Consider the following 27,909-nt stretch of genomic DNA (forward strand, 5'->3'; position numbering starts at 1 on the left):
TTTAAAGAGTTGTAGAATAGCTCAAAAGCAATGAAAAGCAGGGTAACATGCAAGGGTACACTGGACTAGATACACAGTACTCTTTCTTTTCTTCCCTATTCGAAGTTTTTCATGATTTTTCCTGGCAGTAGGTAATACTACATTGTTTTCCAAAGTGATTGCTTCAGATGACTGTCTCACTAGAAGTGTAACTGAGTTTCTGCTGCTCCATATCCTGGATAATGGTTAGTATTGTCAGACTTAATTTTGGCTAGTTTGGGTAGGTGTTCATGGTATACCTTTGTGTTTTTAATTTGCATTTTTGTGGTTAAGAATTAGTTTGAGTATCTTTTCAGATAGTTATTGGCTATTTGACTATCCTCTTATGTGAACTGCCTGTTCTCATCTTGTTCCTATTGTTAAAAATTGTGTTACATGCCTTTTTTCCTTTTTTATTGGTTGGGATTGTTCATATATGTATTTTATATATCCTATATATTATATATTTTCCACTTATGGCTTGCCTGGCTTGCCTTGTCATTGTTTTTGTTTTCTTCGTCTCTTTTTTCTTGTTTATATGTGCAAGCAGGGAATCAGATTGTGTATATGTTTCAAAAGAGCACAAATTTAATCAATAGATTTTGTTTATTTATTTTCTATTGTATTTTTTCTTTTGCCTTTTCATTCTTTTACTGTGTCTTTTGATGGGCAAAACAATTTTTTGTTGTTGCTATTCTATTACAGTTGTCCCAATTTTCCCACTTTACTCTACCCTGCCTAGCCCCTGCCCCCGGCTCCCACAGTCAGTCCCTGCCCCGTTGTCCATGTCCATGGGTCATCCATACCTGTTCCCTGACTAGACCCTTCCCTTCTATGCTCCCTTACCCCACCCCTCCCCCCAGTCACTGTCAGTCTGTCCCTTGTTTTTATGCCTCTGGCTCTATTTTGCTCATTTGTTTTGTTCAATAGATTCCTCTTATAGGTGAGGTCATATGTTATTTGTCTTTTGCCGCCTGGCTTATTTCACTAAGCATAATACTCTCCAGTTCCATCCATGTTATCACAAAAGATAGAAGTTTCTTCTTTCTTTCTGCTGCATAGTATTCCATTGTGTGAATGTACCACAATTTTTTGATCCACTCCTTTACTGATGGCCACTTAGGCTGTTTCCAGCACTTGGCTCTTGCAAATAATGCTGCTATGAACATAGGGGCGCACGGGGTTCATTTGAATTGGTGTTTCTGGATTCGTCAGGTATAATCCCAGCAGCTGAAATGCTGGATCAAAAGGCAGTTCCATTTTTAGTTTTTTGAGGAAATTCCATACTGTTTTCCACAGTGGCTGCACCAGTCTGCATTCCCACCAGCGGTGCACTAGGGTTCCCTTTTCTCCACATCCTCGCCAGCACTTGTTTGTTGATTGTTAATGATGGCCATTCTGACTGGTATGAGGTGATAGATATCTCATTGTGGTTTTAAAGGTTCTTTGGCCATGTTTTATTTTTTAAAGTTTATTTCTAATTTTTAATTCTCTAAATTTTCCTGTTTTACAAGATTTTATTTAATTATTTTTAAAGAGAGGGGAAAGGAGGGAGAATGAGAGGGAAAGAAACATTAATGCGTGGTTGCCTCTTGTGCCCCTCCAACCGGGGAACTGGCCTGCAACCCAGGCATGTGCCCTGACTGGGAATTGAACCAGTGACCCTTTGGTTCACAAGCTGGTGCTTAATCCACTGCGTCACACCAGCCAAGGCACTTTGCCCATTTTTAACTTGGGTTGTTTGTTCCTGTTCAACAAATATATGAGCTCTTCATTTATTTTGGAGATCAATTCATTGTCCAAGTTATCATTGGCAAATATGTTTTCCCATATGCGTGGTTCTCTGTTCATTTTTATGATGGTTTCTTTGGCCTTGCAGAAGCTTTTTAATTTGATGTAGTTCCATTTGTTTATTTTTCACTTTATTTCACTTGCCCAGAGGATATATTGGTGAAAATATTGCTGTGTGGGATATCTGAAATTTTATTGCCTATGTTTTCCTCTAGGACTTTTATGGTGTCACGGCTTATGTTTAAGTCTTTTATCCATTTTGAGTATATTCTGGTGTGTGGTGTAAGTTGGTGGTCTGGTTTCTTTTTCTTGCATGTATCACTCCAGTTCTCCCAAAACTATTTGTTGAAGAGGCTATTTTTATTCTATTTTATGCTCCTGGGATGGGCAAATCAATTTTAATACAGCCCAGTTTATTATTATTTTTATTTTATAGTTAATGATTTTTAAAATCTCTTCTTAAGAAGTCTATCACCACCCTGATTTCTCAAAAATAATAACTTCTAGAAACTGTGTTATTCTGCTTTTTGAATTTAGATCTAAAAACCATTTAGTTTTTTTGTATGATGTAAAATAAAGTGTCTATTACCCCATCCCCATTATGGTATTTAAGTTTCTTGCCACCATTCATTAAAAAGGCTTCCTTTCACTCTGCTTGGCAGAGGCATGTTTGTCATCTACCAAATGTTCATATATGTTTGGGACTATTTCTGGGCTTTTAAAAATATTCTGTAGATTTGCTGGACTACTTTTACATGAGCACCACACCGTAGTGATTTTATAATAAGTTTTGTAATAAGTTTATTTCTGAGACAGCTATCTCTTCCACCTTGTTGAACCTCTTTTAAGGCTATTTTATCCCTTTTATAAAATTTCCTTTTGAATTTAAAATTAGCTCATCAATTTCACAAAAAATGTGAAATTTTATTTGTGTCTTTTAAAACTGAATTAAATACCCATAAATTTTATGGTATTTTATTTCTAGGTATTTATACAAGAGAAATGAAAACGTTTTAAAGCTCAACACCAAAAACCCCCCAAACAATCCAATTAAAAAAATGGGCAAAGGACCTGAATAGACACTTCTCTAAAGAGGACATACAGGTGGCCACTAGACATATGAAGAGATATTCAATGTTACTAATCATCAGAAAAATGCAAATAAAAACCACAATGAAATATCACTTCACACCAGTCAGAATGGCCATCATTAACAAATCAACAAACAAGTGCTGGTGAGGATGTGGAGAAAGGGGAGCCTTTTTTTTTTTTTTTTTTTGGAACGTGTGCTGAATGCTTATTGGCTTTTATTGATAGTTTCATCCCTAAACAATATACTGTTTTATTTGTCCATTTTTCAATTTACATACATGGAATCACACTTTGTGCATCTTCTGAGATTTTTCTCTCTTGCTCAACACCAGGGTTTTGAGATTGTTGGTATTGATGTGTCATTGGGACTTCTTTAGGGCAATGACATGGGCAGTCCTGGGACCGTTGGAGGCTATGCAGGCTGACATTCATAGATAGCAGGCTGACAGCGCTGAGGGGGGATATTGCAGGCTTCAGAAATTGAGCAAAATGGAAAAAGAGGAGAAAGAATTCATGGACACAGACCACAGTGTGGTGATTACGAGGAGGGAGGGCGGGAAAGAGGGTAAAAGGGGGATATGGTAATGGAAAAAATACAATAAAAAATAATGTAAAAAAAAGAAGAAACAAAAACATATGCCGCAAAGAATTATACATCCATATTTATGGCACTTTATTCATAATTGCTCCAAACTTGAAAGAACCAATATTTTTATATAATGTAAAACTACCAGACAATGAAAAGGAATGAAACCAGAAACAAAAGAATACATACAATGTGATTTCATTTAGAAATTTCGTGACAACCACAGCTACTCAATAGTGAAAAATATCAACAGTGGTTGACTAGAGTAGAGGGTATAGGAGATTGGGGCAGTGAGCTGCATAGAGGCACATGAGTGCTGACTGGGGTGGTGGTTACAGAGGTCATCAAACCATAACCTGAAAATGTGTGTCTTTAATGGTATGTATTGTGGCAACATTTCTCCCTTTTTTTTTCTTTGTTAAAAGACTCCATAACTTTATAGATCTTTTTGGGAAGAACTAACACACATGTTTACAAATTAAATCTTTTAATCTATGAATATTTTATATAGCTCCAAACATTATTGCCTTTAAATTCTCTTAGAAATATCTTGTTTTCTACATAGGAGATCTTCCACATCTTTTTAAGAATTATTCTTAGGCTTATTTGTAGATATTCTTGAGTATCTTTTTATGTTATTATGAAAGTTACTTTTTAAAGTTTCATTTTGTGTATAGTTTGTATATCAATATGCAGTTCATGTTTGTTTATTGATTTTATTTTTTCAACCAGCAATCTTTCTAAACTCACTAGTTGTCATTTATCTGTAAATCTTTTTAGATTTCTACATCCTTCATCATATCTGCTAAAAATGAATCTTTTATTTCTTCTTTTCTAAGTTTTTTATTTTTTCACTGTTCAAAGTTTATTTGGTGTTTTAGTTTGTATGACACTTGGATAGGTGGCCGCATTAAATATATGTAGACTTTTCATTTTACATTATATGGCAGTGTACACTAGTCTGATTCATATGGTACACAAAATAAGATCCTTAAGAACAGTTATGCCCAAGATATGCAATATTGGATTTGTATGTTGGATCCCAAGATAGGATTGACTGGAGGAAAAAAAGCTGGACTAGACATGTTGGGTAAAGGAACCACAAGTTCTATAGCACAGAGTGAACACACACCCTGTTTGAAGGGCACCTATAGTATGTGCAACATCGGCAGTACCTTTGAGGAGGTGGAACTATGTCACACTAACCAGGTTAGGACTACACAAGATAAGTACCATCAGCATCAGGAAGCAGATGCAGGGTTTTATGGACCATTATCATTTCTGTCTTCTATCTTTGGGAAACTGATGCTTTTAATCTCAGATCAGATAAAAGGGACAACATGCACAATCTCCAGCTAAAATCCCGTTGTAGCCTAGACAGTAAGGTGGTACAGCATTAGAAGACTTTAAAATTGCAGCTTCTTCTGGATCCCCCAAAGGGTATCTGCACTCTTCTTCAAAGGGGCCTCTTCCTCAGGTGTCAGGGTCACCTTCTCAACATTTGAGATTCCATTCTGCCCTAAGATGCAAGGAACACCAAGGAAGACATCTTCTTTTATTCTATACAGACCCCTGACCATGGTAGAAATTGGATGCACCCCCCTAAGATTCTTCATTATACTTTATAGTCCAACAGCCCAGGATGTGCATGCAGCCTTTCAGTTTCATCACCTCATAAGCACTGTCAACCACCTGTTTGTGAACTTGTTTCCACTCTTCCTTATCTGCATGAGTGCCTAAATCAGGGTGCAGAGTCTTCAGGGTGACACCGGCAACATTCACTCCACTCCACACAGGCACACTGGAGTCTCCATGCTCCCCAAGGACCCAACCATGACAGCTTAATTAATGCGTGAACTGCCAGCCTTTCCCCCATTCGATAACCGAACGGGGCTGCATCCAGATTGCAGCCACTTCCAATAACACAGTGTTGGGGAAAGCCGCTTATTTTCCAAGCCACATAGGCCAAGACAGCCACTGGATTGGAAACAATAAGCAATTTGCAGTTGGGACTGTGTTTTACAACATTAGGAAAGATGGATTTAAAGATGTTCACGTTACGCTGGACCAAATTCAGACGGCTTTCTCCCTCTTGTTGACGTGCCCCAGCTGTGACAATAATCAGCTTGGAGTTTGCAGTTATAGCATAGTTTTTGCCAGAGACAATTTTTGGTGTTCTAAGGAAAAGGCTGTCATGTTGGAGATCCATCATCTCTCCCTTTAATGTGTCTTCCATGACATCAACAAGAGCAAGTTCACCTGCCAAGTCCTTCATTAAGATACTGATGGCACAAGCCATGCAAACAGCACCAACCCCAGCGACTGTAATCTTATTCTGGGGGATTTGTTCTTCCTTAAGAAGATTCACAACCAACTGATCCTTGAGAGCTGCCTTATTGGACTTAGAACCAAAAGGAATCAGGTGTGCACGGCGGGATGGCGTCCATGGTGCGCAGAAATGGATCCGGGCTTGGCGGCAGTGGCGCGGGTTTTTTCTAAGTATTTTAATATACCTTTTTCTTATCTGATTGTACTGTCTCAGACCTTTAGTAAGATGTTGATTCCAAAGAGAAAGCTATCAACATTTCATCACATGTGTTAGGTTGGTATATTTTTTTAAAAGATAGAGTTGAATTATTCTTTTATTGCTATTTTGCTTATAATTTTTAATTATCAATGGATATTGAATTTTATTAAAGCTATTCTTGTATATGTTAAAATTATTATATGTATTTTCTTCTTAATTCTGTCAATGTGGTGAATAGCAATTTTAAAAAACGTTAAACAACCATGTGTTTCTGGTAAAAGCCTGATTGGTCAAAATGGAGTAGTCTTTTTACATATTGCTGTATTTAGTTTGCTAATGTTTTGTTTTGGTTTTTTACCTCTATGTTCATGAGTGAAATAGTCTTGAATATTTCCTTTCTCACAAAGACCATCTCATGTTTTGGTTTTCAGGGTTAGACTTAACATGATTAGGAAATGTTTTCTCTTTCTTTATTCCCTGGAGGTCTTTCAGTATTATCAACATTGCTTCTTTAAATTTCTGGCAGAATTTCTGAGTGAAGCTTTTAGGTGTTTTCTTTGTTTTAAAGTTTTAAATAATGCATTATAATTTTTTTAATAGCTTAAGACTTCAGATTTTCAGATGGTTAATTTTTGTGTGTGTGTGTGTGTGTGTGTAAGTTTTGGTGATGTGGTATTCTAGAACTTTGCCTCTTAACTAAATTTTCAAGGTTATTGGCATAAATTTGTCTATAATATCTTCTTATATAGTTACTATCTGGATGATGTGTAGAGATATCCCCTATTTTATTTTATTTTTCAACACTTCATGGGTTTATCCTCTGTATTGTATGTTTGTTTTTTCTTTACTTGTTTCTAGTCTTTGTCCATTTCCTTTCTTCTACTTCTTTTGATTTAAATTTGTTGATTTTTAAAGATGATTTCTTTAAATGGGATGCTTAGTTCACTGATTTTGAGCTTTAGTCCTATTGTAATATATATGTTTAAATAATAAATTTCCCTTTAAATACTGTTTTTGTTTCAATCCACAATTACATAAAATTATTTTATTATTCAATTAAAGGTATTTATTTGCAAAGATTCCTGAATGCCTGTGTTCATTGCTGCACTGTTCATGGTGGCCAAGACATGGAAACTACCAAAGTGTCCCTTGATAGATGATTGGATAAAGAAGATGTGGTACATATATACAATGGACTACTACTCAGCCATAATAAAAGATGAAATACTGCTATTTGCAACAATATGGATGGACCTTGAGAATATTATGCTAAGTGAAATAAGTCATTCAGGAAAAGCTGAAAAGCATATGATTTCACTCATATGTGGGATATAAAACTGAAACTAAGGCACAGATAACAGTATGGTGGTTACCAGAGGGAAGAGGGTATTGGTTAGTGAGGAAAACAGGGAGTCAAATATATAGTGACAGAAGAGGATCTGACTTTGGGTGGTGGGCCCACAGTACAGCATACAGATCATCTGTCACAGACGTGTATATTTGGAATCTATATAGTCTTATTAACCAATGTTAACCCAATACAGTTTTATTTAAAAATTGTTTTCTAAGTAAAATAAGAATATTTTTGAATTTCTGCTGGGGACTTTCTAGCTGTCATTTTGTTGTTGATTATTTAGCTTCGTTGTATTGTGAGCAAAGAACATATTCTGATTTCAGTACTTAAAAATGTGTTGAGAATTGTTTCGTTTCGTAACATATGGCCCATTTTTGTACATGCTTGCTATGTGCTTGAGAATAATGTGTATTTTCTAGTTGTTCTATTTGCTTATTTGGTCAAGTTTTCTGTTTATGCTCTTTAAATTTTCCATATCCTTACTGACTTCTTTTGTCTTATTTGTCCTATAGGTTTCTGAGAAAGGTATGTTCAAATTCTATACTATGATTGTATATCTGTCTTTTTTTTCCCTTCTTTTCTTTCAATTTTACCTTTGCATATTTTGGAACTACGTTATTACATACATAGCAATTTGAAGTTGTTCTATCTTCCTGGTGAATTGAAACTTCTGTTATTACAAAGTGATTCCATACACCTAATGAGAGTTTTTACTATAAAATACATTTTTTCCGATATTAGTAAAACCACACCAGCTTTCTTTTAGTTAGTATTATTTGCCTAGTAAAAAATTATAAAAAATAATCTTTTTAGTTCTCATATTTCTGTATCTTTATGTTTTAGATCTGCCTCTAATGTACAGCATATTGCCAGGTTTGACAACCTTTATCTTTTAATTAGAACTTTTAGGTCATTTATTTTTAATGTAATTACACACATAGTTGGTTTGAAATTTCCTATCATATTAAATGCTTCCTTTCAGTCTAGGTTGTTATATGTTCCTAATCACCCCCGCCTTCTTTTGAATTGAATTTGCCTTTTTATCATTCTACTTTTTCTTTCTATTAACCTTGAAGTTTTATTGTTATTTTGATGGTTATATTAGAGATCTTGGTATGCATTCTTGATTTAGGCCTCAGAATGCTTGAACGCGATTTATGTCTCTCTTAAGTCCTTGTTGTTGTGTATTTTACCTTGTACATTTTGAATGCCCAAGACATTATTATTGTTTACACAATTATTATTTATTTTCATGTACTTATGTATTTATTCTCATCTCTGCTTTTCATTTATCCTTATATAATCAATCTTCCATCTGGGATCACTTTCTTTTTGCCTGAAGAATAAATACCCTTTAGTATTTTCTTTATTGTAGGTCTACTAGTGATAAATTCTTTCAGTTTTTGTTTTTCTGAAATGTCTTTATTTCACCATCATTCTTAAGTATATTTTCTTAGGGCATAGAATTGTAGGCTGTCAATTATGTTCTTTCAACACTTTAAAGAATTCACTTACTTCTGGCTACCCCCCTTTTTTTCCTTTGGCAGATTTAAAATTTTTGGCTTGGTGGTTTTCATGAGTTTTATAATGTGCCTAGATGAAGTTTTCTTTTTATTTATTCTGCCTGGGCTTTCTAGGGCTGCTTGTCTTACTTAACTCCTGGCAAGGCCAGATGTGATTCTTTAGTTTTATGAAGTCCTCCGCTATAATCTTGTCAAGTATTGCTTTGCCCCATTCACTCTCCTCTCCTGCTTGGACTACAAGTACTTATATTTATATTATTAATTACATGGATTTAATTACCTTCTTGCTATTTTTAATGTGTTTTGTTCTCTATTTTTTTATTCTTTTATCTTCCTGGGATTCACTCTAGTTATTCTGACTATTAATTTCTGCTTTAGCTATATCTATTCTTTTAGAGTTAAATTGATTCATTAAGTTATTTAGTATTAGTTAATATATTTTTAGGTTTTAACTTTTCATTTGGTTCTGTTTTTGAGTTTCTCATATATCTTAATTTTCTAGGGCATTTGTAGTAGTTTACTAAATTACTCAAAACTAGATGGCCTAAAACAACAGAAAATAATTTTGTCACAGTTCTGTAATCTACAACCCTGAAATCAAAATATCATTGGGGTCACACTGCCTCTGGAGGCTCTGTTCCTTGGCTCTTTTGTCTTCTAGAGGCTATCAGAATTCCTGGTTTCGTGACCATATCTCTCTCTGTTCCGCTTCACACTGCATTCTCCTCTGTGTCTGTCTTAAAACTCCCTCTGCCACTGTCTTATGAGGCTACATGTGCTTGCTTTAGGGCTAACCTGGATAATCCAGGATAAACTTCTTTCAGCATCGTAATTTAGTCAGATCTTCTCCCATATTAGGCAATGTTCACTCTTTTGCCACATAAGGTAATATTCATGGGTCCCAGTGGTTAAAACATGGACATATCTTTTGAGGGGCCACTACACTATTCTATGGTGAAAGTCTTAACCTTATACTTCCTACACATAGTAAAACTTTTGACAAAAAGACTGTTGCAGAATATTCCAAAACTGGAGCCCTGTGGGTCTATTTCTATTTCTGTTGTGTCTGCTGGTTTTTATGTACATTTTATTTCTTTATGTGCTTGTTATTTTTAATTCTGTGTGAGACATTATATTTACACAGTTGTTTACAGATACAATTTGAAGCCAACGTTATCCAACCCTAGAAGGGATTTATGTTTGCTTCTGCAAGTACTTGGAATGTTGGCACTCTAGAAGCATCTTACTTCAGATTCAGAGATTAAGACGTTTGAAGTTCAGTTCTGGTCCTCTGCAAGGGCCTATTAGCTTTCTGTTCTCTCTTCCTGCTGGGTGCATGCAACCCTTTGGAGACCCTAATCCAAACAAATGGGTACGCTCATGCCTGTTTCCCCCATCCTCCACATACTGTGAACACAAGTCTCTATTTTTCTGGCCCCTCAGCTCATGCATAGAGAGAAAACAGTTCCAAGATGCCATCTGGATTGCCTTCCCTTTATCCTCACCTGACTCTTCTCCCCATTCCCCCGCCCCCCAATTTTGTTGGCTTTGGATGTTTTTAAGCATTAATAAAAATTTATTAATTTTTTATTTGACTTTGATGGGAAGGCTTATTTACCCTATTGGTTATTATTAGAAGCAGAAGTCTTCCTGCAGCTTTTCTCATCTATTTTAATTTTTTTACGAGGAGAAAGTTCAAACATCAAAAACAGTAGAGAAGAGTTCAAAGAATCCCTTCCCCACACCATCACCCAAATTCAATTATTGTCAAGATTTTATTATATTTGCTTGGACATTTCCATGACATATAAGAAGAGAAAGTTACAAAGCAGGGTTGTATTTCAGCCCCTAGCCATCCATTCATCTGAAGCCCAGCATCAGAGACCGGCATTCTGTCTTGTTCACTGCATGTCCTCAGCACTGGGCATAGAGTGGACCTGCCTTACACTCCAAGACCTGCTGTTGAATGAATGAAATTCTCTATAGACACATGGCCTGTCTGAAACTAGAAGAGTCCTTAGCCTCTCATAATGAAACCAATTTATAGATGGAGATACCAGGATCCTGAGATCTGAGATGTGCTCAAGGTCACACAAGAGCGTAACAGAGTTAGACCAAGGTCTTCGGTTTTTCCACTTGACTACACTCCCTCCTCACTGTGCTAGCTTGTTTAACCATCCCTTTTTCTTTTCTGATAACGCTAAAGTTTAAGAGCATTTCATTACAAGTGTGATGATATAATATGGCATTAAGACAGACAAGGCAAGTTTTATTGGCCATTACTACTTGCCTCAAGTGAGTGGCAAAGCCTTTGACCACTTGAGGCATATAGTAATAGCCCCATAAAATACATCCTGGACTGCTAGTGCTATTATCATCTGGCTATTACATTTCCTAAAATTATTGTACAAATACCACTTTAAACAATTTTCTTTAAAAAAAAACTAAAGTGGGGAGATTAGCCTTCTTCTATGAAAGACAATTCTTCACTTGCTGAAGAAAGCAGAATTGTCAGGTAACTAGGAAAGAGTAAGAGCTTTGGAGTCAGACTGACCTGCATTTAGATGTTTGCTTTGCTACTTTCTAGCTCTGTGGCCTTAGACAAGTTTCTTAACCTCTGTGAGCCTTAGTTTTCTCTTCCATTAAATAACAATAATAGGGGACTCCTACGAGCCCACAAGGAGGACCAGGAGTCCCCATTCCCCATTCCTCATTTCCCGTTCCCCATTCCCCTTGCTCCTACGAGCCCTTGAGTTGGTTTGGGAGCTGCCTCTCCCCTTCCCCCACTTTTCCCTCAATAAACCCACTGCCTAATCCAATACATAAATAAATAAATAAGTAAATAACAATAATAATGCTGTTTCTTAGAATCCATATGCATAAAACACTGAGCCCAGTGCCTTGAGCGAAGTAAGCAGTTAATAGTTCATATATTATTGTTATGATAATGATGAATGCAGATGAGATTTTTTCTTTTAATTAGTTTATTTGTAACATTAAAAAAATGGCTCAGAACACTAACAAATTTAAAATTTGTACTAATAAAAGAGCTAATATGGGTTGAATATTTGTTGTGTTCCAGGATAGGTAAGGAAATTCAAAAGTTAAATAATTTGGAATTTTCAAGCCGATAAGAGACAGAGCTCATATGGAGCCCAGTCTTCCGTTGTCTGTGATCTTAACTATTCTACTGCACTGCCTTGCTCCAGGAGTTGTCGCCAGCCTGATGGAAGGCTCTGCTGAAAGAGCACCGTACTAATTTGGAAGGTGGCAATTGTTAAGCAAAGGAGTCATACCAAAAGGGGTGTTGAGCCTATTTAAGTTAGTAACTGCCCCCTCCTCCAGCATTTTGCCACCTTTTTGCACACAAGATTAAATGATTAAAAATGAATTGTTCTCATATGTTTCATAGCAGCCTCTTAATTTGGGAGAGATGGGCCCTGACTGGCATTGACCCATCTTCTGAATACCACACTCCTTGAAGAGTGGTGGGCAGACTTCACCCAGGCCTTACTTGGTGCATAACACTTTTCCTGTCTGTGTTCATGAGGTCAGCCCTGGGCACGTGCCCTAAGTTGGCTGAGTCAGAGTTAAGCCCAGGACTTTTCTGTGATAGCTGGAGAAAGCAAAAATGTCTGTTTCTCATAATGGTTGGGGCTACCCTTGTGAGGCCTGGAACTGCTGCAGCTATTTTGCTCCCACGAGGGAAGCCAGCCTAAGGATGAAGCAGACATACAGAGGAGGTGAAAAAATTAAAGGGAGACTGAGCTGGAGTACTGATCAATCCATCTCTAAAGTGTGTCCTGCAGGCTTTTTTTTTTTTTTTTGTTATAGGAACTAATGCATTTCATTTGTTGCATAAGCCAGTTTAAGTTGGTTTTCCTGTTTCATGCACTTGAATTTATCCTAATTGATACAATTTCATTGTATACCTTTTCTATAATTTGGAATTTTCAGTAATAGAGATTGAAACCCCACATCAATAATTGCAATAAGTAACATTTAACTATTAAGGCAAAACTACAATACCTGTCAGAAAGCATTGTCCTCTCTGTTCCTGAGGGCCCTATAACCTCTTTAGATGTCATAGTATAATTTTAGATGTATTATATTATAGGTCTTCTTTGTAAGCCTGTCCCTTTCTGGTTTACCCAGTGATATGACATCTCTAACCTTCATTGTTCCCATCTGAAAATATAATAATAGTACCTACTTATTTTGGGATTATTAAGACAAATGAGCTGATTTATATAAAGTGTTTCTCCATAGAGTCTGTTACATAGTGAATGCTTAATAAGTGTTACTTACTGCTTTTATTGGTATTATTGTTGTATGTTTTGTACTTATTAGCAAATCATTTCCTTTCACAATAAATCTTTGTTTCCTCTCTAGTCTTTATCCCTTAAAAATGACCTGAACAACTGTTGATAAGGGCAAGAGGTACAAACAGAACAGTGTTGTGCTAAGTCATAAAATTACCTGTGAAACTCTTTGCCATTTCTCCTCCTGCTCTGTGCTTCCAGACATTGAGCTCTGTGAGTGAGTCTCAGCCTGTGCTTTGACCTCAGTGGTGTGTTTGGGTTGACTGTGTCCCTACTGTGATCTGTTGATGGCCTTGGAGGGCCCTGTGCAGGCAGTGGATGGCGCAGCCACGTTCCTCAAGAACTGAACTAGTTATGTTACCTGGGGGGGGTGAGGTAGAGCAACAGGAGCAAAACCCTTTATTTATTTATTTTTTTGAATTCAGCAAGAAGAAAAGTCCCAATAATTCACATACTAGGAACATTTATTTTTGGATGGGAGAGAGTGGACTTATTAACAATAGAAGCCTGAGATAAAGAATAGTGACTGAAATCAGTGTGCTGACATATATAAATAAATAAAATCGTGGCACTTCTGATGTCTTTTCTTCCCAGGCTTTCTGCCATTGTCATGGGAATGTGTTCATGCTACATTCACTCTGAAATAGGAACAGAAATATTCTTTCTCTTTGGCCAAGATTTGTACATTCTAAAGAGCCTGAAGTCAGTTTCTTGCTATCTTCCTGAGAAATTAACTTAGTCTTTCCTTCCTGTGAGCCCAAAGAGTAATCATCATATATTCCCCAGTCATGCATTCATGGAAAGAAACATGACCTCATTCAGGGTCTTCAACGACTGGGAAGGGTTAATTGGTCAAGGAGGGGTGTTTTCGAGGCCAGTTTGCAGCTGCAGCGTGTGCACATCTTTAATGCACATGGCCCCAGTCCCATGTTCCTGACTAAACTCCTCTGACTAATCCTGTGAGTGCAATCAATGGCTGAGAGAATAAAGACAGCCATGGCTAATTAAGTATTAATCAAGCACATTACTCTTTAAGTGCATTCTCATTTTATCTCACAGTGATCAATAACCCAATGATAGCTGTCCTGTTTTTATTGTCATTTCACTGATGAGTGAAGGGAGGCTTTGAGGGGTCACAGTCTTCGGAGCTAGAGGCAGCACCTAGTCCCAGACTGGTCTGACACTGGAGAACGCATTCTTAACCACTAGACCACTCTGTCTTGATACCTTGTAAGTGTCCTCGTGTGCACTGGTATCCTTGTTTTCTTATTATTCTTGATATGCAGAGGCTTTTTTCTGCTTGCTTGCTTTTGTTTCTAGTTCCCTCCTTATTAATCAGTATAGACCTGTTGTGACTGTGCCCTCTTTCCCTTTGTCTAACTCCCCAGCCCACCTCACGTTCAAAGGTAATCCTGTGAGTGGGCAGCATATATATATATATATATATATATATATATATATATATATATATATACTCACAGGAAGATGCAATGTGGAGAAAAACTGAAACTTCTATGGCAGGTCTGGGTTCTTCCCCCCCTTTTCCTTCCTTCTGCACCCCGATGTACTGCCTTTGTCCATTTGCTCTGAGGAACCCCAGCTATGTGATACACCACATTTCTTATTTAATCACATTCTTAATCTACAAATCAGCGCCTTCTCCATTATGAATGGATGGAACAGTGTTCAGCCAAGTTCTGTTTGCTGCTCCTCCCTGAAACTTTATAAGATGGTTAAAAATGATTTTAATATGACTACTACTACTACTACTACTACTACTACTAATAATAATAATAATAAAGAAACAGATGTAACTCTGCAGAACTACTCATGATCAAAAAGGTGTCCTAATCAAAGATAGTATCTTTACCTAGTCAGCCTTCTGAGCCCTGGAGTCTAGGGACTCTAAAACATTTTATGGGGAATTTGAATTCTTTGATTGAAATAAAGATCCTGGGAGGGAGGAAAAAGAAAATCTCAGTAATGATTAGGTATAGTGGGTTGGGTATTTACAAAAGTGTCAGTCATTTTGAAAAAAGGAATATTGTATTGATACAATGAGTTCTTAAATCTGTTGACCTCCTGTGTGTGTGAGAGAGAGAGAGAGAGAGAGAGAGAGAGAGAGAGAGAGAGAGAGAGCTATCTGAAGAAAATGAAATTTTCACAGCTAAAAGAAAGGAGTGTTTTCCTTTGGGGTTCCTTGTCCACAGCAGTATGACAGCCAATCAGAAAGCTGCCACACTGTGAGGAGTTTCATGGACTCTGTTTTCATGTTATTTAATTAGATGATTTATAGTTTCTGTGACAGGCCTGGTGCAGCCTTTGTGTTGCTGGGAGGACTCGTGCATAGCTTGCAGTCCCGGGACATGTGAAGGGGGCAACTGCTCCCAGCCCTCATTTGCTGTTATGGTTTCCGTTGTTGTCTTGGTATGTATGACTTTCATCAGCATTAACAAGTTAGCCAGTTACAAGAAAGTGAGTGTAGTTTTTGCTGGCTTCCACTCTGGTTGCACGGTCACGGCTCCCTCCCTGTTAAGAGTAATGGGAGAGTCCTCCAAAGAGCCGGGCATGGCATTTTCACGCAGAAAACCAAAGCCTTCTGTAAACCTACCTGAGGCAGGAAGGGCAGGAAAGCCAGGGGCCTTGTTATTAAGAGCTGTGACTTAATTGGCCAAAGGGGTTCATTTAGGTAAGAGCATTCTATAAGTTATTCTGGAATGTTCTGCCGAAAGGACGAAAAGCTAACTCCTGTCTCCGCCTTCCTGAGGTGTTGGGTAGCCCTGTCCACTGAGCAAGTGTGTCCTGCTTGGTGCCTGACTGTCTTGCTGTATAGCATTTTGGGGAAGCCAGATTCTGCCCTGGCCTGGCAGATCTGGTCTCAGGCTGAGCTGGGAGAGGCTGAGGCTGCATCTGTATTGCTTGCTCTTGGCATTACTGCCTGCCAGGGCACCATGCAGAGCCTGGGTTTTCAGGCCCACTTTGGGTGAAGTCATTCTTCCCTGAAAACGGAGATGGGAAATTTCTCCTGACATGCAGGAACTGACTGGAAGGGTAAGCAAAGCCTAGCTGGGAATAAGGCTGGGAGTCTGTTCTTTCAAACACAGGTTCAGGAAGGGATCATGTTGCTCTTACTTCTACAGTTTCCTCTACTAACAAATTATTAAGGTAAATTTCCACTGTAAAAAAATCATAGCCATTTGAAAGTATTTGAAACTGTGCTAGGTTATACATTTATTTTCAAAATTATAAGATAGACTGTGAGAAGACTAGGCAGTGAGCTGAGAATTATCTTTGAAGTTTAATTTGTTTGCTTGTGTATATCTAGATGAAAACCAATAGGGCTAGTCCTGCTCAGTTCTCCTCTCTCTACCTTTCTTCTACCCCAAAGGGCTCATTATAATTTCTTTTCATTCTTTTAGACCTCTTATATTCTTCACATCCTCTCCTCCCCTGGAATCTTGCCCTTAGGGAAAAATCTGATCTCGATTACCTACACTTTATAATCTTAATGTGAATGTAAACCTGGATATTGATATTCCCAGGGGGATTTGAATAATATCACTTATTGTGAACTAGAAGACTTTGCCTCCTTTATGAAGGAGGTAGAAACCGGTACTTAAATATATTTCAAAAATAAACTCAAAACTTATGTGCTTTGCCCTGTTTTTGAATTACCTGGATTAATACTATGACTGTTAATTTCAGAAGTGTGTATAAGCACTTTCTTGGGAGAGATGGAGACCTGGCAAAATGCAGACTTGAGTCTTGAAGGAACAGGCTGTGTAAACAAGTTGCAGTTACCTGCCAGTGGATGGTCTTGGAGTAACAGGGCTGCCAGATCATGGTCTTTGGTCCCTACAAATGCACTATATTCAAAGGAGAAAATATTATAATTTTAGTAGCTGATATCAGACTTCCATTTAGGAAGGGACCTGCCTTTGAGAAAAACACCGTGATAAGTCATTTGTAGTAGAGGGTATAACACTGAAAACATTAGTGTGTGGAGGCCCAAGACACAGATAGAGAATAGAATGGTTAATCTTTTGAATATGAGAAAGTAAAAGGAATTAGTATTTTGTTCAAACCTGGGCAGGAGTGGAGAAGAAAAAGGTGTACAGATGGGCGAAGAAGAGAAAGAGAATCTGGAAAGATGGTAAAAGACTGGTTCCTATGTGTTCTAAAAGGTCAAAAAGAAAACCCAAGAGATATTAGGAACTTAATGAGATTTTAATTTAGTTTGCTGTATGCTATCTAGATTGACCTACTAATCTTTAGTAACTATAATTTTATTCTTAAATGGTTTTTGAGCGGATTATTTTGCAGAAACTAAGGAAGGTTTTGAAATTTTGTTTCTTGACTAACATGAAGTCGAACAGAGATAGCAGGTACAGAAATAAAATCCTATAGGCGGAGTTTCACCGTGAGAGTACAGCTTCCCCAGAAACTGGCAGGTATCTTTGTGAGAGATTTTTGTTGGGAATGGAGTTAAAGGGTTCCTAGATCTTAAAAGGTAGATCAGATGGAGGAGTTTCCAACTGACTTTGTTATGGGGTCTCACCTACAAACCCAGAACTCTGATGAAATAATGGTAGATGAACAGTTTTAACACACGTGCAAGACCCTGCAAAAAAATCTGGAATGTATTCTTATATATGTATGTTCATTCATTTATTTATTTGTCCCAGAGAGAGAGGAAGAGAGGGAGAGGGAGAAAGAGAGAGAAAGAGAGAAACATCGAAGTGAGGGAGAAACATTGATTAAGTTGCCTCACTGATGCGCCCTGACCAGGGACCAAACCTGCAACCTAGGCAGGTGCCCTAACCGGAAACGGAGCTCACAACCTTTTGGTTCCTGGGATTATCCTCCAACCAACTGAGCCACACTGGTCTTTGAGATGTACCTTTGAGATAATGTGATGATGACCTCATCGAGTTCTCAACAGTGGTTCTTTTTTGGCCAGAGGTTATTTGACTGCTTCAGAGAGGTCTGGAAAACATAATTCCTTGGTTTCATCTGTGGTGGTTTGCAGCTCAGTGATCACTATCTTGCTCTGTTGTCTTCTGGAATTCCTGAGGGGAAATTCTGAGACAAACAACTGTTTTGTATGTAGAAGTTAGCTTTGAAGATGTCAAATTGAATTTCCATCATGGGACAGTATGCACTATCCAATCCTAGGTGGATAAAAAGTCTTTATATTTGATGCTTGCTCTGAAAAAATATAGGAAGCATGGACACGAAATGTTAGAGTAAGGGGCACCATTGTAGTGCTCATAGCATCCTATCCTGCACTTCTTCTTTATAGCACTTATCAACATTGAAATTCATTACTTGTATAGTTGGCTATCAATTACTTTCCTAGAACCGGGACTCTTTGTCCTGTACCATACTAGGAGTAGAGTAATCTAAACCCCTGATCAGTGGGATGAGGGGTGCCTATTTTCTGCTTTCTATTTTCTCTAGTTTTGTAGCTTCTACAATGAACCTCTTTTTCCTCTCATTATAAAATACAAATGGTAAGAAATTGGAGGGTGTGTAATTAAGTACTCTATATTACTTATAAGAGATAATATTTGTGTGGTTGAAGAAAATACCTAGCAAATAACTAGCAAAGATACTGACAGATTGAAGAGTGTATGTAGTTGCTGTTTCCTCTCTTGGATCTAAGAGCTTGATTAATAGAGGAGATAATCCCAGAGTCCCAAGTGTTCTGAGATCGAGGTAGCCTATGCCCACAACAGCAGCTAATTGACGTGACAGCTTTGTCTTCACTTAAAACAATGCCACAGTTCATATTTTGTCCTGTACTCATTAGAATTGGGTTTTGTTTTTTCAAGGAAAAAAAGTTAAACAGGACTGCCACTATAGGATCAGTTGTTAGATGTATTTATGTTTCAGGGTATATTTCCAGGCACTCCATGGTGAAAAGTTGGCTCTTGAAGCTTAGGCTTGATTTTTGTATTATTTCTGCATGTCAGTTATTTCAGTATGTCTCTAAGTAAACTGCGTAGCTACCCCTTGCCGCCAATGATTCATGACTGATTTGGGGTAGCTGTAATTTTTTCTGAAATGTCAGTTAGTGGGAAAAGAACTTAAATTTATTACATGCCAGTAGTATTCCAAGGCCACACTTCATGGTAAAACCACAGAAAGAGTCATTGACATTTAACGAGGCCGGTGGGTCTTAGGCAATGGTCGTTTGCTGATGAATCTTTTGATTTTAGATTAAAAGGAAACTTAATGTTTTGATGTCTTTGGTTTTCAGATGAGTGGCTAATAACTCGTTTTTGGAAAAGCATTGGGGATGGGAACATGTACTTGGCTTCTTCGCATGCAGAAATCCTGCTTCTTGGTGGACCACAGTTTGACTCTGTTTTCAGGGTTGCCTTGGTGTAACAAAGCGTCCCTTATGCCTCTAGGGTTTTCCTTGCCAGCCGTCACCTGCCAGTTGGTTGCTGTCTATGTAAGTGTTCTGAGTCAGAAAATGAGGTGTAAGAAATACTTTATTTGAATCTAGGCCACTCCTACCTTTTGGAGACCATTAAATTTGAAAGTTTAGGATTTGGCCTGGTTCACTAGTTGTTCTCCTTTCTTTTCCTACTCAGAAACATGCATTTAAATATTTTTGAGACTTTAGCATTGCAAGGCACTGTATGTGCTAGGCACTACGGAATTAGAATCAAACAGAAGGGTCAGGCTCTGCCTTCATTAAGTTTATAGTATGATACAAAAACAAAACAAAACAAAACAAAAAAAAAACACGTAAGTTTCAAAGCTGCACAGCCCTTGAACTGCAGTTATGATCAGTGTTCTGGTCTGGTCTGGGTGTCATGAAGAAGTCTAGATAGAAGACAGGCTGGGGAGGGGGGAGGTGGCTAGAGGAGAGTGATGGAGAGGATGGGTGGCTTTATTAGGAAAGGCCTCCCAGTGAGAAGGAGCGTCTATCCTTGTGGAGATGAAAAGAAAGTGCAGTGACTAGAGTTCATAGCGGAACGTGTGCCCTGGGTAGGAGGGCTCCTAGCAACACTGAGGAGTTTGGATTCTTTATGACCTAGTAGCTTTCTGTCCACTTAGGCGTCTGCCTCAGGAATGATGTGTAAAAGACACATAGTGTCTTATTAGTCTGTGGCTTGCCCACCACTCCTTTAGGCCCTCCCTGTTCTGGAAGCTACTTCCTTATTATGTGGTCTCCGTGGAGGCAGGCAGGCTGTATTAGGCTGCTGTGTGTCTCAGCCACAGATGATTGATCTAGGGGTTTTCTTATTTGATTCCTTGGGGTATTGGAAATGGAATTGAGAAAGAGAATTTTGTTTCTCTCCTGGTAGCTGGAAGAGAGAGGACTGACAACGTGGAGAACTCTTAGAGGCCATGTTCTGTCATGTGGTGCGAGGCATGGAAACAGCAATTCAGCAATTCCTCAGAGGGCATTTAATGTGAAATCAGAGCGGAGAACCTATTCCTGAGTCTTCCTTAAGGTCCAGGCACTGATTCTAGACTTTTCCCAACAGGTATCTTAGCCTTGGATTCCATGATATAATAGTATTCCTCTAAAAAAATCTCTACTCCTTCCTTTTTGTTCAAACTAGCCAGAGTTACTTTCTGTTCCTCATGTAAAATTACTTTTTCTATGTGTGCTGATATTTATAGACATATATTATAATTCTGCTTCAGGCCCATCTTCTGATTGTAAATGGGCCTCAAAACTTGTTAATTCACAGAAAGTCAATTATCCTTCAGTTTAGTTTGAGGATGCAAAGGAACAGGAGAAGTTAATTGCATCTCACATTTCCCAAGAATGATCCAAGGTAACTGCTGCATAAGCAGAAACACCTTTACAAGATAATTTATAGATTTGAGTGTAAAAACTTGAGAAGTAAAATTTTACCTGTAGCATCCTCTGTCATCTGAGTCTTTACAGCCTACTCTGATCTTATTTCTTTTTGATATAAACAGCATCAGTATTAGCATAAATAAAAATGTGGTTTATTTATGAGCATGACCAACTACATTTTCCTAATTCTGTCTTTGCTGCATCCCCAGCTCTTGGAGTGAGCAGTTTTGCTAATGGCAGCCTCACTCACTCTGGTCTGGCCTCTGGGCTGCTAATTTGAATGAACAGTCTCTGCCAACCACTGCTGAGATTTGAGAAAGTGCTAGCCTTAAAATAGGCAAATTCCATACAATTCCACACTGTGGTGTGATAACCAACTAGTCCAGTTACCTAGTTATAGGCCCCATGGATTCAGACTTAGTGGAAATCCCACCTCTGCTGGTCACAGGCTGGGTGACTTCAAGGTACCTAATCTTTCTAAATCTCAACTTCCTTATCAATAAAATGGCGGTAATAATAGGACTTACTGTATAGAGATATTATGGTTCAGTAAAATATTTATGAAGCCCATAGTAAGTTTGTAACTATTAGCAAGTATTATGGGAATTATTACGTAAATCACTTACCACAATGCCTAGAATTTGATAAATGCTATGGCTCTTTACTCTAAAAATGTACATATTCATGTCTTCAAAACTTCAGTGGATATCTCCCCTGACCCACCTGTCCCTGGAAAGCAGGTTAAGAATCCCTGACTTAATGTGACCTCTTATTTCATAGGCAGGGATTTTGAAACCCAGGAGAGTGGCAATTTCCCAAGGTCAGGCAGTGCCTGGCAGAGTTGGATCTTGAACTCAGGGACCTGTCTCTTAATTCAGTTCTGTACTCACTACATTGCCAGTTCATGTGCAGAAGAACTAGAGCATCCTGAAGCTAAACTGATATTTATATAGAAGGTGCATGTCATTTGTAAAAGATGTTAGAAGCCCTCACAAAACTTCAAACTTATAAATATGGGAATGTTTATATGGATCCTTGTTTATCCCAAGTCCTGTTTCTGTTAGGGATCATATGTTTCCTGTTCAAAGCCTTTTATAGTTTTACTGAGGTATCTTCTCTTGCTTGATGGCAAGTTTTCACCAGGAAGCTGCGTTTGTAATTGTGTCACAAGCGTTACTGCATCTAAGGACAAGGACGGAATTCTTTATTGCCAGAAAGATGTCGGGTCCCCAGAACCTCAATAACTTTCCCAAACGCCAGCTGAATCATCTCAAAGATCCAAATTTGTACTGCAGTGAAATTTCACACTAAAACATGTCACAGATCTTTGAATTGCTGTTCATAAATAATTGAAACAATGAGTGTGAAGTCCTTAAGTGCTAGATATTTACTGGATAACAACTCTGTTGTATTTGACATTGGTCAGACCACTGTGTTATATTTTAAAAGGACCATGGCCAAGAAGAATACTTATAGAACAAGAAGTAAGGATGGGAAGGAATCCTGAGAGTTTGGTTTTCTGAAGGAGGGTAAAGGAATTGGGTATATTTGCCCTTGAAGAGAGGTGAAAAAGAGTAATAAAATCTGCCTTAAAATATTTTAAGGTTGTCAGGAGAAGATGGAAGATTAGTTATTTTGTTATACTGGGTTTTTCATTGAGACATAATTTAAGCTATTTACTAAAAAATTTTAAGTGATACTTTAACAATAATAACTATAACAATAAAGGTAGCCACTTATTGGGCCTTTAATGAGTACTAAGTACTATGCTAAATGCCTTCTGGGGATTATAATCTTTATTTTATAGATGATGAATTTGAGATTTTCGCAGGTTTAGGAATTATCCCAAGGACATCTGTAAGTGGCGGGTCTACAGGACTCCAGAGCCTTGTGAAGAGGGAATGTGCCTCCCTCCAGGCAGATGAGAGGTGGTTCCCTGAGCACCACCCTGCCTACTTCCTCTCTACCTGGTGGTCCTAGAACAGAGCCAGCGCTCAGCAAGTGGTGGTGCAATGAATGAACAAATGAATCCTGCCTTTGGTGGGAGATTGGACTTCTCTACTGGTCTCTAAGACCCTTTAAAACTCATTAATTATTTAGCAGGAAATAAAATACATATCCACATCACTCTGCTGCTGGTTATGAGCTAGTCAGAGTGTGGCAGGTGGTGAGAGAGCGAGGGTGGGATGTTTTCCTAACAGCTCTGTTCTGGGAGGTCTGGTACTTCTCTGACAATTGTGGCCATTTGTTGCCCTTAGTGCGGCTGCCTGTGTTCTCTGGAGCTTGATGGGATGTGATGAGCTTTGTGGAGACAGAAGGTGTTAAGATGTCTCTGAAAAATGATTCTGATTGCCTTTGGATTAGAGATCGATTTATGGGAATGACAAAGGCTTTGTATTAGTGACACACTTTGAACACTCACACAAAATGTCTCCTTTGATCCTTGAGCTACAGAAAGAAGATATAACTCCTATTTTGCTAAAGACACTTAAGTTCAGAGAACTCAAGGTCATATGAAGTACCACTTCCTCTCTGAGCTACAGACTCAGTTGCTGTCTAGCTACTTGGTATTTCCATGAGGGTAGACGACAGGTACCTCAGATCCAGCATGACCTAACAGAGCTCCTGATTCCTGCTCCTTCTCTAGTGCCGTCTCAGTAAAGACATCACAGTGAACTTGGGTGTATTAGTTTCCTATTGCTGCTGTACAAATTGCCACCAGCTTAAAGCAACACAAGTTTGATTCCCTCACAGTTGTGGAGGTCAGAAGTCTGCAGTGGGTTGGCAGGGCTGTGTACATTTCTGGAGGCTGTACGGGAGAACCTGTTTCCTTCCATCTCCAGTGTTTAGAGGCTGCTCATAGTCCATTACTCCTGGCCCTGCATCACTGTGACCTCTGCTTTCAATGTTATGTCTCCTTTTCTGACTCTGACCCTTCTGCCTCCATCTCCCTTCTATAAGGACCCTTCAGATTATATTGGGCCGACCAAGATAATCCAGGAGAATCTCTCCATCCAAAGATCCTTAACTTACACCTGCAAATCCCCTTTGCCATAGAAGAGGACATGCTCACTGGTTTGGAGATTAGGAGATGGATGTTTGGGGGCCATTATTCTGCTTCCCACACCAAGTTCTAGGACCAAAACCACGGCCTTACCTCTGTTCTTCCACCTGGTCCATCAGCAGGTCCTCTCGGGATCGCTGCCATCACCCCCTCGCTCACACCCTCTCTCACCTGGACCACTGATGCTGAAGCCTCTCAGCTGGTCTCCATGCCTCCCCTCCCCACTGTAGCCAGAGTGGCCTTAAAAATGTTGTTAGATCACACTAGTACTCCACATATAAGCCCTCCAGGAGGTTCATATTTTACTCAGGAAAAAAAAAAAAAAATCCAAACCTCTTTCCTATCCGTTGGCCTTGCGTTTCTGACCTCCTCTCCTTTCTTGGCCTACGTACTCCGCTCCAGCCACGCTGCCTTCTTGCTGTTTCTTAAACATGCCTGGAACATGTCTCCCTCAGATTTCTCTGCCTGGCCTACTCCCTTCTTCTTTTGTATGTCTGCTCAAATTCTTTCTCCTCAGAACCGCCTTCCATGTCACCACCCTACCCGCCCTGATCCTCTCTGTCCTTTTGTCCTGTTTTATTTTTCCATTTCAGCATTTAGCACTCTTGACAATATATTGTGTGTGTGCAGGTCACGTGTGTGTGTGTGTAGAGCTTGTATGTGTATCATCTGCCTTTGTTGAAAGGGTAGTTCCATGAGGGCTGAGACTTTTGCATTTTCTCAGAACCTGGTATGGTGCCTTGTGCTTTGAAAGAACTTAGTAAATATATAAATGAAAGCTGGGCTTTAAATCCAGGTCTTCTGGTTCTGGATGGGGTATGTTCTCCCCCCATCCCCCCATGCTGTCTCTGCATAGGTGGATAAAGAAAAGTATGATTTTGTAACATCAGCAAAGGCTGTTTTCCTGGTACCTTTGGGTCACGTGTGTCCCCATGTATGCTGGGAGGTGGCTAGGTGGACAGGTGGATGGGAAGCACTGAGTTGTTTTACAGAGAATTTCTTCGGGTGAACCGAATGGCTCCTTGAGAGCCTCCTTCGCTGGCTCTGCTCCACTTGTAATTATGTGCGCACTTTATGTTACCCTCTCATTAGAGATGGTGACCCTGCAAGCGTGGTGTTTCCACACCCCAGAGTTACTCCCTGACTAAGCACAGATTTTCAGATAAGTTTAACCTGGGGGTGATTATGCTTGAGAAGAGTCACTTGACCCCAAAGCACCTCAAACATTCCCGTTGTGTGGGAGAGCTACAAAGGAGGTGCCTGAGCTCCAGGAACTCAGGAACAGATAGCATCAATTCCAGGCAGTTCAGCCAGGATTTACTGAGCATCCACTGTAAGCCAGGGACTGAGACACCTGCTGGCAACACCCAGAGCAAACAGCTCCAGTCCTTGCCCTGGAGGCGCTTGTGGTCACCTCAGTGCTGCTTAGGGTGTGGTCCATGGACCAGCATTGTCTGCATCACCTGGAAGGAAATTTGTTAGAAACTCCGAAGCTCAGGCCCCACCCCAGATCTCTGGAATCAAAAGCTGCAATTTCACAAGATCCCAGGTGATTCATCTGAACATTAAAAGAAGCAGCGCTGTAGGGAAAGTGACAAACACATAAGCAGATAGTTAGCATACACAGTAGCATTGCATTAAGAAGTGGGGAGAGTAGGAGCACCCCAGGGAGGACTGTCACATCTGAGTGAGTGTGTGACGCATCAGGGGTTGGGAAGCTGGCATTAAAAGGAAGAGTCAGCAGTATGAGGTAATAGCTGAGATAAGCCTTGAAGGAAGGAGTAGGGGTTTTTATAACAATAAGCGTGGCCACTACTTATTAAACACCCAAGAGTGTGTAATAGATGATCCTAATCACTAATATGCTTCTTAGCATGCTTCAGACCCAGTTCTACTCATTTTAATTTCTAATACACTTAGTTTACTACATTAACTCATTTTAATCCTCATAAGCCTCTGTGAGGTTGGCATGGTTATTCTCCCCATTTCTCAGATAAGGAAACTCACTTGCAGAGGTCAAGTTATTTGCACAAATTCAGACACCTTGCAAAGTCAGCAATGGGATTTGGATTTGTCTTCAAAGCCTGGTCTTTTAACTATATAAACACTACTCTGCTTATTTTCTAAGGTGTTTGTGCGCGTGCACGCGCGTGTGTGTGTGTGTGTGTGTGTGTGTGTGAGAGAGAGAGAGAGAGAGAGAGAGAGAGAGAGAGAGAGAGCTGGCTCACAGCTGTGTGTATTACCAGAGTATAAAATAGGTGGGGAAGGTAAGGGCATGTAGGAGAAAAGCGGCGGTGGTGGGGTGGGGTGGGGGTGGGGGGCGCAAGACTGCCTTCCTTTCCTATGTTGAGGTGTCAACATTTCACCCTGTTTGTTTCTCAGGGGTGAGTCTCTGGCTATCAACTTTGGGGGTTGTCTGAAGAGAAAAAGAATGTTTGTCGTTTCATAGGCAGCTGTGAGGTCTCAGAAGCTGGAGAAAGTGAAGCCAGCAAAATTGAGCTGGGCCCCTGACTGTGATGACCGGAGTGCCAGGTGGTCTTGAGCTGGGCGATTCCATTCATCTCCTGTCGGCCCTTCCTCCTTGGGGAGCCCGCCTTACTGCTGAGGAGATGAAGGGAGAGAGCTGGGAAGCCTGGTCCTATTTACATCCCCTTATGAGGAAATCACTCACACCCCTCCAAGGAGATGTGTACAGATGACTAAACGATGTTTGAGAAGTTCCAGATAGAAATCTTCCTAGATGGCATTGGCTGGGCCAGGGAGGAGCCTGTCTCCATGGGCAGGTTGCAGCCCTCCCCTGCCTGGCCTTGCATAGTGCAGCGCGTCCCTGGGTGGTGAGATGCGCGTCTCTGCCCACAGTGCATTAAGAAGCTGTACCAACTTATTCCTAACAGGCCCCCAGCTCTGATCTCCATTTCCCAGCAGCTGTCAGTTTCTGTCCTGCTCAGCAACGAGCATGAGGCCGGCCTGACCCCAACTTTTTTCCCTTTTTTGACAGCATTAAAAAAAAGCTCCCTCATTGTCTCAGTTTTCCTTCATCTGGATTTGACATCCTGCTTGCTACCTAGAACTTTTAGAGAGCACCTGTTGATCATATACTTCTTCAGGTTTTTTATTTGTTTACGATTTGGGGAAATGTCAAGTGTTTGTATACAAACTGTAAGCCTGCATTGTCCACACTGTAGCCACCAGCTCCATCTGGCCACTGAGTGCTTGACATGTGGCCTTTCTGAGTGAGGTGCGCTGGAGGGGCCACGTTCTCCCCGGATTTCAAAGACTTTGTACCAAAACACTAAAATATCTCATTAGAAGTTTTTTATATTGACTACTTAGTGAATGGTAATGTTTTGATAGATTAGATTAGATAAAGTACAATCAAAATTTAATTTCACCTGCTTATTTTTACTCTTTAATGTAACTACTAGAAAATTTTAAATTACAAATGTGGCTGACATCCGTGGCGTGCATTCTGTTTTTCTGGGAGACCCCTCTCAACCTGTTTGACGAGGAAGTGGCCAATAAGTGTTCTGTCTGCTGTAATCCATTCTTAGAGCTGAAGATCAAGTGAATTTTAATTCCATCCCCTAGGACTTTCCCTCCCCACCTCAGCCCTTGCCTTTGTGCTCCTGGGCCCAATTAAGCAGATCTCCTTCAGGTTTTAGGCACTGTGACTCCTGGTCACCAAGGCTGCTGGTCGATGCTTTGCCTCATCCGGCCTTTCTCTGGGACTCCTCAGCAGGGGCCTCTGGGTCAGCCAGCCCCAAATGTGAGTGACCTGACAGTTCTGACCTCAGCCCCTTGTAC

The 27,909-nt window shown here is 39.6% G+C and overlaps 1 protein-coding gene and 1 pseudogene across 1 annotated transcript in view; one reads left to right on the top strand and one right to left on the bottom strand.

Moving 5' to 3' along the window:
* The window catches only part of ST6GALNAC3 (ST6 N-acetylgalactosaminide alpha-2,6-sialyltransferase 3), a 518,021-nt gene that overhangs the window by 18,982 nt on the left and 471,130 nt on the right, over window positions 1-27,909 (top strand). The gene's annotated exons all lie outside the window — the stretch shown is intronic.
* On the bottom strand, window positions 4,894-5,801 carry LOC150015126 (L-lactate dehydrogenase A chain pseudogene; annotated as a pseudogene).

Source organism: Furipterus horrens, unplaced genomic scaffold, assembly GCF_987537825.1.
Source record: "Furipterus horrens unplaced genomic scaffold, mFurHor1.1.pri manual_scaffold_3, whole genome shotgun sequence".
NCBI lineage: Eukaryota > Metazoa > Chordata > Mammalia > Chiroptera > Furipteridae > Furipterus > Furipterus horrens.